At 39.4% G+C, this 15,578-nt stretch overlaps 1 pseudogene; it reads left to right on the top strand.

Moving 5' to 3' along the window:
- The first annotated feature begins 255 nt into the window (after window positions 1–255).
- LOC120183345 lies at window positions 256–5,338 on the top strand (annotated as a pseudogene).
- The last annotated feature ends 10,240 nt before the right edge of the window (window positions 5,339–15,578 follow it).

Consider the following 15,578-nt stretch of genomic DNA (forward strand, 5'->3'; position numbering starts at 1 on the left):
TCAATTGTTGAATTATTAAATTAATTGCTTAATTACGAAAAGAAAAAACGTTATATAGATTAAATTTAGTCTTACACGTGGACTAATGAAAATCATGGGGCATGCATAGAGGTAGGTAAAAGGGGCAGAGGATTGGTTCACTTGGAGATAGCCTGAGTTTATCCCAATGCAGCCAGCCGCCGCTCCCCTCAATATATCTATATATACGCCATTGAACCTTACGAACAAATGAATCAATACCATCTAAATATCTCAACATTTTTCAGGGAAAAAATGAAAGCATCAATTTCCACCATTTTCATTGTTTTGATATTGGTTTTGTTATCAATTTCATTGGTGGCATCTAACAATTCAGTTGATTTTGATAGTTTTGTTGCATGTCTTCCTACACATTCCGACCCCTCAGTTCCGATTGCAGATGTCATATTAACGCCCAACAATTCATCATTCGAATACATTTACCAGTTACGTGCAAATAACCTTCTAATCTTCTTGTCTACAACCTCTAGACGGTAGCTATTCTTGTAACACCTATAGTCCATAAAAATCTAAAAATATGAATCGTATATGACACATCAAACTGACCAATATTCAATATTCACAATTACTAAATATTTTTTTAAATATTCATTTTTCAACTTTGAAACTATTTTTATCTACTTGAATTTCCATCTCATTTAAAAACATAATATTATATATTCTATGCATACCAAATACTAATAAATTAAACTAGTCAAAATAAACAATTCTAATTTACTATTACAAACCATTTAATCAAAAACTGATAAAGCATGCTAATAACATAATTATACATGCTACTACTAGTCAAAAGAAACATCGATGATGCCTTACTGATACTAATATTATAGATGATCTTCACAAGATGCTCGGGAGGCTCCTCACTGCACGTTGGGTTTCCTATAATATCCTACGCATGAAAAATCATCACGCGCTAAGTACAACTTAGTGAGACAATAATTTTAAAGGTGAGAATAAATATATAAAGTATCAAAATATATAAAAAATATTTAAAAATAATTCAAACAAAATTTTCAAACTGGATATCTCGTGTTGTATCTTTATCAGAAACCTGAAAGGAATCATCTTATGACTTTAATAAAATCATATTAAATTATATCAGACAGAATAATCAGTCAATATTTCTTTCCAATCAGACACTTTTCAAAACTTTCATATTCTATTTTTGTAGCCCAAAGTATATTTAAGAGAATATAAGGTATGTGAGTCAGATGAGTGTGCGCAATAAATATCTCAGTGCTATCATCAGAATCAGAACAGATAAGCACACACAGTGATGTCAACTCGGAAATTGCAATATGCACACAAAGTGCAATCCCATTGGAATAAATACTAGTGTACCCACCGATACACCACAGTATATCAGAATCATAATATAATCACTCCACTTCATGACATGTTGATTGTACCTATGACTCTCAATACAACATACAATGGGCTTTTATTTCAATTTATAATCATTTAATAAAAATCATATCAAAACCATTTTCAGATCATATTCACAAAAAATATAACATGGCAATTCATACCCAAAATCATTCATAAAACTTATTAAAATATTTCGGATATAATTTCAAAAATCAAAACATAATTCATAACTTTGAAATAAATAATACGAGGTTGACTTATCACAAGTCGTCCTAGATCAAAATAATTAAATAAACAAATTGCACTCACATTTGCCTTACTACCGAACCTTTATATGCTAATTCTTTGTTCGTGTACTTTTTCCTTTCCTTTCGGATCGTTCGGATCGCTAGGTTTATAGTAGTTTGACAATATAACATCATAACAAATCATATTTAAACTATATGTTAGTCTCAAACTAACATAATCGAATCTTAAAAATATAAAAGTCTATGAAATAAAAATCAATACGATAATTAAATCAGACTTTACTTAAAATTCCAAACTTGTCAAAATACTCTTAAGCTCTCACATATTCATTTCCAACTTAAATCCCTCGACTTTTATCAATTTCTAAAACCAAACCATTAACTTTGAGTTATTCCTAGAATTCACCTCAATTTTCCATTAAATTCATAATAGACCTTCACTATTATGATCATATCACATTAATTACATAAAATTTTCAGCACGTCCATAAAATATTCAAATCACCACTTAAACATTCAAAAGCTTGCAAATTCATCATTAACTTTCTTAAACTTTGTAAATCAACCTCCAATACCTATAAACTTGTAATTTTATTCAACTTAATAATTAAACAAAAATTTCAGCAAGATTCCAAAATTTCCAGAATTGTCCTAATATACCTAAATGATACTTCTACATTTACTAATTTACAAACAAGTCCCCATTTTCTTTGGACCTTTCGAATTCTAACCCAACTTTTACCGAATTTGCAATTTGGTTCCACATAACTTTCAAACTTAATTTTCCTGCATTTCAATACTAAATTTTATCATTGAATACTCCAAATCTCACATTTATACAATAATATCCCACAATCCTTAAATCTTGTAAACTAGCCCTTTTTCACTTTCAAGGTTCCAAATCAATCTCCAATTCACATAGAATACTTGTAATATCATTTCTAAACCATAGGAAAATTTTCAACATTTTTCCCTTAATATTTTCCTGGCCGAATACCCCATGTCACTTTAGGGAGACTTTTTATTCAATTTCAAGCATGAATTCAACCTCCTATGATAAATTTCATGTATTTTCAATCATCAAAACATTAAATTACATCAAATCCCAACATTTCAAAAAAAAACTAATTAAGCCAAACCTTATATATGCATGTACAATTAATTTTAATCATCATACATGCTTTAAAAATAATCACCAACATCAAAAACATAAAAATCCTTCATCAATTCTTCAAGATCACTAAACCCCCTTAAACTTTAATAATCAAATCTCAACAAACAAGCATCCTCACCATGAAATATTTATATCAATTGATAGATAGTTTCATGTAGGTTAATTCTCTATCTAATAACTTAATTCAAAAATCAAATATTCATCTTCAAAAATAAAAATAAAGATTCATACCTTGGAGTTTGGTAAGTTTCATCAATTCTTCAAGATCACTAAACCCTAATCATAAAATCTAAACACAAGAATCCTCACTATGAAATATTATATCAATTGATAGAGAACTTCATGTAGGTTAATTCTCTATCTAATAACTTAATCCAAAAATCAAAATAAAGATTCATACCTTGGAGCTTGGTAAGTTTCGGCCAAGAGAGATGAACAAACTGAAAATTAGGACTTTATCTTTAGTATTATAGTATTTAAAGGATAATACACATGCATTTATCTAATTTAATTGAATTTAAAATTTAATTAATGAGAAATTATAAAAATACCATTAATAAACCTTGAAAATTTTCCAAATGCCATTGTATTATCTTCCATTAGAATATTCTTTGGTCAAATATGAATAAACTTGGCTTTGCCTTTCTAATTTGACCATGAAGTTTTCAAAAATTGCATTTTAGTCACTAAAATCTCACAATTCAGTCAAATTTGAAAAATTACACTGTTCTGAGCCAAATTTATCTAATCTAAAATATGGAAATAATATTTCAAACCAATTCCTAACATCCTTCAAATTTTTGTAAAATTCCGATTTGATTCAATTATTCGATTTCAATACCGACCTTTATCGCTTTATAAATTTTAACACAAATCACATACCAAAAAAATGATTACCACAAAAATCCTTATTTTAAGCCAAAATGTTCATTTAAAGGCTAACAAAAATATAACCTTTCAAAATTTCTTTTATGGTCCCTAAACTTTTAAAGTTTACAATTTAACCACCAAACTTTCAAAACTTATATTTTAGTCATTAGACAAAATTTAGGGTATTACAATTATAATTGTCCTACATCCATCTCATGCTCAAGACACCGTCATTTGCGCCAAGCACTACGGTTTCGAAGTCAGGATTCAAAGCGGTGGTCATGATTTCGAGGGACTTTCGTACACTTCTGGCATGCCATTTGTCATTCTCGACATGTTCAATCTCCATTCTATCGATATTGATATGAAGAGTGAGACGGCGTGAGTTCAGGTCAGGGCAAAAACCGGTGAACTTTTTTATAGAACAATCGAAAAAAAAGTAATGTTCATGGGTTCCCATTTGGTATTTGCACTACTCTCGGCATCGGTAGACACTTTAGTGGTGGTAGTTATAGGTTTCTTATGAGAAAATACGAAATCTCCATTAATAATGTCATCGACGCACAATTGATTGATGCAAATGGTAGGATCCTTAACCGTGAATCTATGGGAGAAGATGTATTTTGGGCGATAAGAGGAGGTGGAACAACCAGCTTTAGAATCATCATTTCATTGAGGGTCAAGCTGATCCGGGTTCCACGTAGGGTGACAATATTCACCGTGCAAAGGATATTGGAACAAGGCGCAACGGAGCTCGCTTATTGTTGGCAATAAGTTACGCCAAAACTGCCAAAAGATCTCTTTGTTAGACTCCAGCCTCAACCTATTAACAATGAAGGCAATAATAGAATCATTAGCATTTCATTCATCGACCATTTTCTAGGGAAAACTAATGAACTTATACAATTGATGAACAAAGACTTTCCCTAATTGGGTTTACAAAGAAGTGATTGTTTAGAGACGAGTTGGGTCGAATCGACTTTATACTGGGCAGGTTTTCTGAATGGAACCTCTATTGATGAGTTGCTCAATAGAGTGCAAGTGGACCGATCATTTTCCAAGAGCAAGTTGGATTATTACAAAGCTGTGATTCCTAAAAAAGGGTTAGAGACGTTATGGGAAGCGTTGGTGGACATTGAAGAAATCTTCGTCCAAATGAACCCTCATGGCGGGAGAATGGAATAGATTTCATATTCAGAAACTGCCTTCGCACTCCATGGTGGGAATCTTTTCATAGTGCTATACAGAATGACATTGTTTGAGTCTGATAATGGATATTGACGTTGTTGGCCGATACATCGAGCTATCGATAAGGTTATATAGTGTGATGGCCCCGTACGCATTGAGTCGTCCAAAGGAAACATTCATCAACTACCGAGATCTTGACATCGGTAGTAATAAAAGTAGGGAGTCAAACTTTGAGGTTGTCAAAGAATACATGAAAAAGTATTTCAAGAACATCTTTATAAGACTCACCAGTGTGAAAGCCATGATAGACCCTAAAAATTTCTTCAAGAACAAACAAAACATACCTCCATTACTGGTGCGAGCAATTTATCACGCCCTTGGAGCCTTAAACTCGGGAATTTATGGCCTTAGATGCTTCAAAACCACCTTGGGCGTTTTTCACCTAAGTTAGCCTGAAAAACACTAAGCTAGAAGGCTTAGTACAACACAGAAGCACAAAAGAACTTGGGAAGGAGATAACTCAAACAAACAAGAGAGAGTTGGGTTAATTCTCTTTGTATTCCACTAAATGAAATGAAAAGCAAAGTGAGTACAAATGAGGTGGGGAAGACCTATATTTATAGTTGAATTCCTTAAAATGGATGGATAAGATCAATATAAATCAATGGCTAAGATGAGCCCTATTAATTAAAAATCTTTGTATTTAAGGAAACTCTATCAATCACCATCTAATCAAATCCCCTATTTAAGGGAATGTACCTAAACCACCATCTCATCACATCAATTAGTATGATTCTTTCCTTGGATGGCTGATCATACTTTATATGGTATGATTCCCCTCAATCTCTTTGATTTGTTGTCACTTTCCATATTTGCGCTGCTTATGTGGACACAATCTGATAAGGTTCCATTTTCCTTGTTTGTATGGTCAGTGTGAACAAGCCCGGGCCTTTTTGCACTTTTCACGTTTTGGGCCAAGTCTGATGGACTACTCAAGCCCAAAACCTTCTTGATAACCTCTGTCCTGATCTTTAACGCACATGTCTTGGGTCGAATCTCTAGGAGCGTGACATTCTTCCCAACCAAACCTAGCGATGCCCTTGTTGCACTATTGGAATGTACTTGGATTTGCCCATCTCGATTTCTTTCCGCGGTCTTGGCTTGTTACGGTCCCCCCATATAGAGTACTTACCTTAGATTTTTCCACCATGTAACCTTGTACTCTTTTGTCTCATTACATACACCTCCATTGTAGGAACCTTTTCCTACCCGTCAACACTTTCCTCCGAACGGACCACCTCGATCATTTGGTAAGGCTTGGATGACTCCCTTGGTCATTTCTAACCTTTGATTGTTCTCATTTTATGGTGAGGTTCTTCTTAACCTAGAATCACTAAAGATGGGAAATTAGACTTAACAACACAAGAGTTGTGTTCGAGATGTACCTTGTCTCTTTCGATTGTATTCTCCCAAAAAATGCATCAGCCCTTCTCTCTCCTAAGAGTCTGATGCTCCATTCATCGACACTTCTCCTTTGAAGTTCGGTGTCCCTTGTTGCAGTAGATCTTCCACCTTAAACAGGCGCCTCTACCACCTCACCCATTAGTGGTGACTCTATTTCCTTTGAGAGCTCGGGCCCCATCATCCCTTCCAGGATGTTCGCCTCATTTGGAACATCTTCAACAAACTGGATGGTTGTAAATCCCTTGATCAATTTTCCCTTATCTCGTTTCAAAGGCGTAACGTATTGTTGTTTGGGATCAAGGATGGTTAAAATATTGATGTAGGGGAAAATGAAAGCTTTAACACAGTCAAGAAAACTTAGATCGATCACAAAATCAAAATCATCCAATGGGACTACCTTCAAGTCCACACTTCCATTCCCCAATATGTAGTTCAATCTTTCGTACCTCTCCAGCAACTGATACTCCCTCGGAGTTGAAAGTCTTAATCATCCCATTTGTCTTCTCCACTCATAGACCAAGATTATCAACAGCTCTCTTGGACATAAATAGATCGGTTACCCAGTGTCCACCAGAGCACTCTTCGACCGTCCCGCAACATTGATGTCCACATACATCAACCCTTTTTTACTTCTGACTCCCATTCGCCTTGACAGAACTTAGGATCATCGTGCCAAGCCTCATAACCTCATCATCTGTAAGCTCGTCCACCTCCTTGGACACCTTGGATCGATCCCTACAACCATGTAACCCCTCACCTTGTGGTACCTCGGTTGCTCTACTTCTCCTTTCGGCTTGGTTGCCTTGATACTTCTAATTATGCCAATTGTGGCTACCTCTGGCTTGTCCTCCTTACTCAAGATGGCAGCCAACTTGTCCCTCTTCGGGAAATCCCTTAACATATGCTTGCCCCCACAAAGGTAGCTCGTAAGATGTTATATGTTCTTCTCTTGGTCTCTGTCTCTGTCACCAGATGACCTGAACTTGCCTTTTATATGGAGTCATTCGGATCATCCATTCCTTAGCGGTCCCTCGTTCTTTTGACGATATTCGGATTCATCTCTCGATGACTTCTCTCTATCTCCCCCATCATTGCACTTGTATCTCTACTTTGGATCACTTTTCACAATCTCAAACTGTGTTATAGCCTCGGCTATGATTAGCACTTTAGAAAGGTTGTGGACATCCATCCGTTGGATCTCCATCTCGACCCATCGTTGTAAGCCGACCATGAAGGCGTAGAATCTTTCATCTTCGCTCATGGTCGGGATTTGCAGTTTGAGTTCTATGAATCATTTCACATACTCCTGAATGGAACCATCATGCATCAGTTGTTGTAGCTTTTTTAGTGCCTCAAGTTCGACGTGCTTGGGGTAGAACTGTTCCTTGAACTCTAATTTGAACTCCTCCCATTTCTTCATTGGGATCTCTTGGTCCGTCCCCTCAGAGTATCTACGTATCCACCATAAAAGAACAACATCAGTTAAGTAATTGGAAGTCGTATTTACCTTAGTGGCTTCATCCTCGACATCCATTCCTCGAAAGTATTGTTTCATACTCTAAATAAAGTTATCCACTTCATGTGTCGAGTAGGTTCCCCTGAACTCCTTCGGCTTCGGAACATCGATCTTGGGTTTTACCGTTGGTGCTTCTCCTAGCGCCTCATTCATCACAACAACCTTGTAAACCAATACCACACTTTGGATCTCCTTCATCTCTTGCATCATGTCCACTTTCATGGCTAAAAAACATGATATTGAGACCCTTCGTCTGCTCATCAACCTTCTCGGCCATGTCATTGATGACTTCTTGAGTCTCTGCATCGAGTCCCTCCTTAGCAGCCTCCAACCTTAGGATGCGTTGAGTTATATCCTCCATGGTGTTATTAACTTCACTTATCTCTTGCCTTAGAGCCTCCACCTCGACTCTAATCGACTCACATTCACAAACCGTCTTGTCACTGAACTCGTCGAGAAGCTCTTGCACCTCTCATCGGGTCTGGCTTTCCAATACCTCCAACTTGGTGACCATTTTCTCCAAAGAAGAAAGAGTATCCCTACAATTTTCTCGCTTCTTCTCAACAACAGCACGAGTCTCGACTTCCACAACAGAAATTGGGACCTCCTCTTGGTTTTATGATTTCATCTCTTTTAAAACCAACTTGAAAACTTGGCGTTTACTACAACAAACTCACTCTGATACCATTTGTCACGCCCTCGAAACCTTTAAGCCCAAACTATCGCAATATCAGAGTTAAGGTCTGACGTACGTGCAGCCTTAGACGCTTCTTGATACTTCTAGATCTTCTTTGCAACTAAGTAATCCTTACTTAAGCCTAGTGAGCATGCAAACTCACTAAGGTTGGAACCAAGCCCTCAAGGCTTCTAAGATACAGAAGCTTTAACACCAATGTAGCTACTCCAAGCCACAAAGGTTGAACTATGGTATGGAAGTGAAAACACAAGCGTGACTACTCCTAGCGACCAAGAGAGGTAACAACAAAAAGAGACTTGAGAACAAAGCACGCAAGAAATAGAATAAATGTCTCAGAACTTTATTACTCTCCCAAGAGAATGAATGGAATGAGATGTTACAAATGAGGAGGAGAGACTCTCTATTTATAGTTGAGCTCCCTCTAAATCAATGGCTTAGATCTATTTACATCAACGACTAAGATAAATCTAAATCAATGGCTAAGATGAGCCCTATTAATTACAAATCTTTGTATCCAAGAAAACTTAATCAATCACCATCTAATCAAATCCACTATTTAAGGGAAGGCACCCAAACCACCATCTCATCACATCAATTAGTCTGATTCTTTCCTTGGATGGCTTATCACACTTGATATGGTAAAATTCCCCCACAATCTCTTTTGATTTGTTGTCTCTTGCCATATATGTGCTGCCTATGTGGACACAATCTGATAAGGTGCCACTTTCCTTATTTGTACAGTAAGTATGAACAGGCTCGAGCCCTTTTGCAATTTCAACATTTTGGGCCAAGTCTGATAGACTAGTCACGCCCAACACGTTCTTGAGAACCTCTGTCCCGATCTCAAGCGTACATGTCTCGGCCTAGTCTCTAGGGGCGTAACAAAATCTTTGAAACATTTGTCTTCTATGACACAAAACAATAAAATAAAAGCAAAATATATTCTAGATTTTAATTTCTCTTGCCTCTTATTATGCTTGTAGTTTAAACACATCGTTTTAATCCATGTATAATAAATAAGAGTTTATACACATCGTGTTAATATTTTTATAATATTATTAATTAGTTCAAATCTTTCCGATTATAAGTTTCCAACACATAGTCACATTTTGTTATCTCTTGCTTGAACTTTTGTCTTTCGTGTTAATACGAAACTATGACCACGCAAGATAATAATTCAACTTTATACTCATAATTTATTATAGTTTTAATATAAAAATAAGTGTCCAAATTTTCCTTAAAAAACATTTTAGTGTCTAAAGATTTTTTTCGTAACAATAGATGCATCATGTTTCTAACGTAATACTTTTAAATGCCCGCCGTTAAAAATCACCATTAAATGACCGTTAAAAACCGTGTCACGTTTTAGTGATTTTGAGAATTTATTTAAAAGTAAAAATATTTTTTGTAAAAAAACCAAACACCTAGCTCCCCCGTGCCTTCTCCCCTTTCCCCTTCTATGTCGGCCAACTGGACGGCGTGACAATCACCGCCAACATCAACGGAACCGGTGTCGACCCTCGATCAAACCCCCGTTCACCTTTCATCGTAACATGCCACTGTTTTCTGTAGAGAAGTATTCAAAGGTTTGTCGATTTTTAAACAACCGCCATCGTTCTTCGTCGATTCCGGTCAATTTCTACATCTATAAGCCACATCGTTGCCACCATTCGAGCGACTGTGCAATTGCGATCAAAATCCAACCATTCGACGTGGCCGAAGATGGTCGACGACCGTTTTAGGGGGTTTTTATATTTTTAGTAAAAAGTTGGGTTTTTTAAATAAATTAAACTTTTTAATTTTTTTAATTAAAAATAATATTGTATTGTTAAAAAATTAAAAATAAGTGATAGGCACCTAAAAATATAACTGAGAAAACGTTAGATAACTAATTTTAATAAAAAATTCTTTAAATATTAAAACGTTTTTCTAAATAAAATTTAATTACTTATTTTTATATTAAACCTTTTTATATAGATTTGATACAAATTATATGAATTTCATCCCTACTCTAGCTGAAAGCTGCTGATCAGGTCGGTCCAAGGCTCATATCTATTTGTAGATACAATCAATAATGCTAATTGTATAAAAAAATTACTTGTTTAATTAAAAATAGAATAATGCAAGGAAAATTGTAAACGATCCGCCACTTATCAAAGTTCAATACGTAACTTTCAAGAGTTGTACATGCCTCGTCATTAGGCGTAGGTATAACATGAGTTTGATTGATGTATAATGTCACGGGGCTAGACTTCTGCTAGACGATTCGTGCGGCACTTAGACGATTTCCAGGTTGAAATGGCGCCTAAGTCAGCCTTATCCACGTCCTTGTGAGTCTCTGGCTCACTAAGCGACGAACAAACCCTCAAGGGTTAAACAATAATGCGGAAATAACACTTAATCGGGGCTAATCCAAGCCACCTGGGTTGAAGCAGATCTCTGAAGCACGGGCGTTGTGGGAACTTTCTAAGTCACCAAGACTTGAATCACTTTGGCACTTTGAAAGAACTCGGAAAGAACACTCCCGAGGCTATCTCAGCCCTCCCGATCGGTAACACAAGCCACAAGGCTTAAGCACAAAGGAGATCAAGCCGATAAGGCTAGAAAGCGGCAAGCTAGAAAGCTAGAAAGAAAGAACTCAGAGAGAGTAAGAGTAAATGCCTGAGTTTTATTACTCTGAAGAGAATGAATGAAGTGAATGATTACAAATGAGGGGAGGAGCTCTCTATTTATAGTTGAGGCCCTCAAGATCCAACGGTCTAGATCAAAGTACATCGACGGCTTACATTGAATCCTACCTTAACAGAACTCTCTCTATATTTGAATTCAATAAAACATTATCCATAATTAAATCCTTAATTATTGGATAATAATATTCTTTCTGGAATCTTCCAAGGAACGGGCCAGGTCTGATGGTTCTGGGCAAGCCCAACACTCTGTATTATTCTTCTACAGAAATTTGCTCACACATGTCTCGGTCCGAATCCACGAGCCTCGACAAAATTGCCCCCATCGAACATGTAACACCCTCGTCGCTTCTCTCGGACGCCTCGGACTTGATCCTTCACGATCTCGAGCCTTTACGGACCCGCAAGCATTTTCCAAGAACCAGGCCAACTCACCATGCCCGACAAGCCCAAAGTCTGCGTAATTGAACCCCTTCTGTGAACCTTTACGCCAATGCCCATGGACCCAAAAGTTTAGTCTGTGACAATCTCCCCCACTTGATCTAGCGACGCCCTCGTCGCTAGGTGAGAACACTTGGTCTTGATCACCTTGGACGCTTTAACAAACACCTTGGCTTCCTCGCCTTGGTTAACACCGTCATGTCTTATCACATCTAGCACACCTTGGCATTCATCTCGAACGTAGGAAATCCATCCTACCCGTTTGCATTCACCCAAACAAGGATATTTTTTTATCCAGCGGTAAAGAATTGGATATTCCGGCAACATACAACACGACAACTCAGATTCATCGGCAACACTCGCTTGTCCTAAGAACTCTGAAAGTCTCAGATGTCCCTTCCAACCTTTGATAACTCCGTAAAAAGATGGTTAGGTCCTCGACCTATGCTCATCAACGATGGTGAATCAAACTCAACACTTGGAATGTATTTGAGATGTCCCTCGATTTCCCCAGCACATTACTCTACTGTCAGCCCTTCTTACTCCATGAAGTCTGGCACTCCACACACCAACACTTCTATCCGGAAGTCTAGTGTTTCTACTCGCATCGGAACTTCCTCACTTGAAGTCCGGTGCGACTTCCACCCTCTTACATGGTGGCAAGTTCTCGCCCATCATCTTAAAGGCTTAGACTCCATCAACCACTTCTCAGTTGTCTCTTCGATGGTAGTCCTTAAAACAACATTCCGCTCCATTGGAACTTCTTCAGAATTGCCAGTCTTGATTGCCCCCTTCGGTGGTTCGGCTTTTAAACCAAGATTGTCGGCATCCTTCTTTGACATGAATGGATCAGTTGCCCCTGTGTCTACTAAGGCAACTCCCGATGGTTCGGCAACGTTGATGTTCGCACACATCAACCTATTCTGCTTTCGGCCTCTACTTGCCTTGGCAGAACTCAAGTTCATTGAGCCAAGTCTCGCAGCCTCGCTAACCTTATCTTTACCCATGTCCTTGGGTAACTCGATCCTGGGCTTCTCCATCCTCTCGGACCACTCGGCTTTATCCGGCAAACTTGCAACTCTTGTGGCCCCTTACTTCGGTGACCCTTCGTCTGCTCCTTTCTTGCCCTCGGTGTAAGGCACTTGTTCGCTTTACTTGTGCCAACATCATCCATGTCTTTTCTTGACATGTGCTCACCACTTGAACGATCAATGCTCAAATGCTCACCATTCGAACAAACTTCACTCGAACAAGCTTCACTCGAAGAGCCTTGCTCCTCATCATTGTTGGACTGACCCTCATCTCGAATATTTTCGCCATTACCCTCGGCTTTCAACTTTTCTTTGATGTCTTCTTGAATCCAAGTTCTATGATGGACTCGGCGGCTATCAAGGCTTTAGACAACTCCTTGATTCCCCTTCTCTCCATCGTCGCCTTTGCCATGGCTTCAATCCATCTGTGAAGGTGAAGAATGCATCTTCTTCAGTCAACTCTGGGACTTGGAGCATGAGTTCCTCGAACTCTCTCACATACTCCTTCAACGTCCCATCATGTCTAAGATTCATCAACTTAGACCATGCCTCACTCTCGGCATGCACTGAGCTCGATTGCTCTTGAAAGGTCTCGGACTCTTTTGGTCCTTTGCCAACTCCAGCTTCAACAGCAACGGCTACCTCCTCGGTATCCTTGGAAAGCTCCTTGGCAAAATTGGGTTTGGGCAACCCGTTCTGCTTTTGGTTTTGACTAACCTTGGCAGTAGTAAACACCATTGAACCAAGCTTGGCAGGCTCGCTACTCTCGACCTTGTCCTTTCCCTTGGACTGCTTGATTCGGTTTGGGCATTCCCGCACTATGTGTGGACCTTTGCACCGGAAACACTCCAGTTGCTCTCGCTTATTTACCCTCGGCTCTTCAGCTTGGCCCTTAGCTTTCGCACCGAGCTTTACTTCGGTGGTGCAATCTCGCACCTTGTGTTGTCCACGCATTGGAAACACTTTAATGGCTCTCGCTTCTTTACCCTCGGCTTAGTTGCTTCGCCACTCGCATTGTCACCGAGCCCTGCTTCATTGGTGCAATCTCGCACCTTGTGTTCTCCATCACATCGGAAACACTTCAATGGCTCTCGCTTCTTTATCCTCGGCTTAGTTGCTTCGCCACTCGCATTGGCACCGAGCTTTGCTTTGTTTGGGCAACTCTTGGCCTATGTGCTCCTTGACATATGAAGCACTTCAGTGGATCTCGCTTGTTTACCCTCGGCTTTCCTGCACCCTAGCATTCGCGCCGAGCCTCGCTCCTGGTTTGACTGCTTCGACTCCCGCAGTCGCACCATCATCGGCTACTTCCCCTTTTGACTTGCCTTCTCCTTGACAATGGCAGCAAGGCGATTCTTCTCGGGGCATCCTCTTATCAAGTGAGGACCATCACAGAAGTAGCATTTAAGAGGCTTGTTACTCACCTTCTTCTTTAACACGGACTTGGCCTTGCCATGATTCCCCGATGGCTCTATCCGACCACGATCAGTCGATACCACTTCTTGGCTACTCGAAGAGTTTTCTGCCATCTATCCACTGTCCCTTGTCATGGTCTCCCCATTTTCACCACTATCTTTGGGCATGGGTCTGGATGACTCATCTTCGGTTGGCTTGGCTCCTGCAAGCTCGCACCTTGACTCGGCTACAGCTCCGGCTTCCGAATAACTCTGGGTATCACCTTGCTCACTGGCAAGCATCACCCCTGGTCTAAATCCTTCGATGAAGGTATTGCACGCACCAATATAACTCATTACTGTTTTGCGCATGAGTATCTCACTCTTGAGCCCATCCATCTCTTCCCTCAAGGCCATCAACTCGACCTGAGCGCATTACTCATCTCTATCAACGTCCAACGTGGAGACTCTGTTGCGCCACATCCTTGAACCCATCCCTCATGGATTCTAACTGTTCAAGACGGGACTCCATAACTCCTTGGACCTCCTTGGCTCTTCCGTGAAGCTCTCAAGGTTTTTGATCCTCACCTCCAGTGATCCTGGGGTAACTCCCACACTTTGTTTCTCTAGCTCAAACCCAACACCACGGCTCTCCGCGCCATCCTCTATGGGAACAACTCCTTTTTGTTGTGCCATCTCGTTTCCTTTCCACAAACCTGTCTGGAACACTCGTTGAATCCACAACGGCTTCCATCACCTCGCTAAAATGCTTCTTGTCACAAGACAAGCTCGGATCACTGTTGAATCCACAACACCTACACTCCGACTTGCTTGACTTGCTTCCCCAAACCACGTACAAAACGATCGTTGTTTGCCAGTAACAACTCGCTCTGTCACTGCTGCCCTACTAGTCAGACGGGTAAACTACTTACACCGACAACTCGTTCTGACACCACTTGTGTCGGGGCTACAGCTACAGCAACGCTCTGATACCACCTGTCACGGGGCTAGACTTCTGCTAGACGATTCGTGCGGCACTTAGACGATTTCCAGGTCGAAATGGCGCCTAAGTCAGCCTTATCCACGTCCTTGTGAGTCTCTGGCTCACTAAGCGACGAACAAACCCTCAAGGGTTAAACAATAATGCGGAAAACACTTAATCGGGGCTAATCCAAGCCACCTGGGTTGAAGCAGATCTCTGAAGCACGTGCGTTGTGGGAACTTTCTAAGTCACCAAGACTTGAATCATTTGGCACTTTGAAAGAACTCGGAAAACACTCCCGAGGCTATCTCAGCCTCCCGATCGGTAACACAAGCCACAAGGCTTAAGCACAAAGGAGATCAAGCCGACAAGGCTAGAAAGCTGCAAGCTAGAAAGCTAGAAAGAAAGAACTCAGAGAGAGTAAGAGTAAATGCCTGAGTTTATTACTCTGAAGATATGAATGAAGTGAATGATTACAA

This window comes from Hibiscus syriacus, unplaced genomic scaffold, assembly GCF_006381635.1.
Source record: "Hibiscus syriacus cultivar Baekdansim isolate YM2019G1 unplaced genomic scaffold, ASM638163v2 tig00112758_pilon, whole genome shotgun sequence".
Classification (NCBI taxonomy): Eukaryota; Viridiplantae; Streptophyta; class Magnoliopsida; order Malvales; family Malvaceae; genus Hibiscus; species Hibiscus syriacus.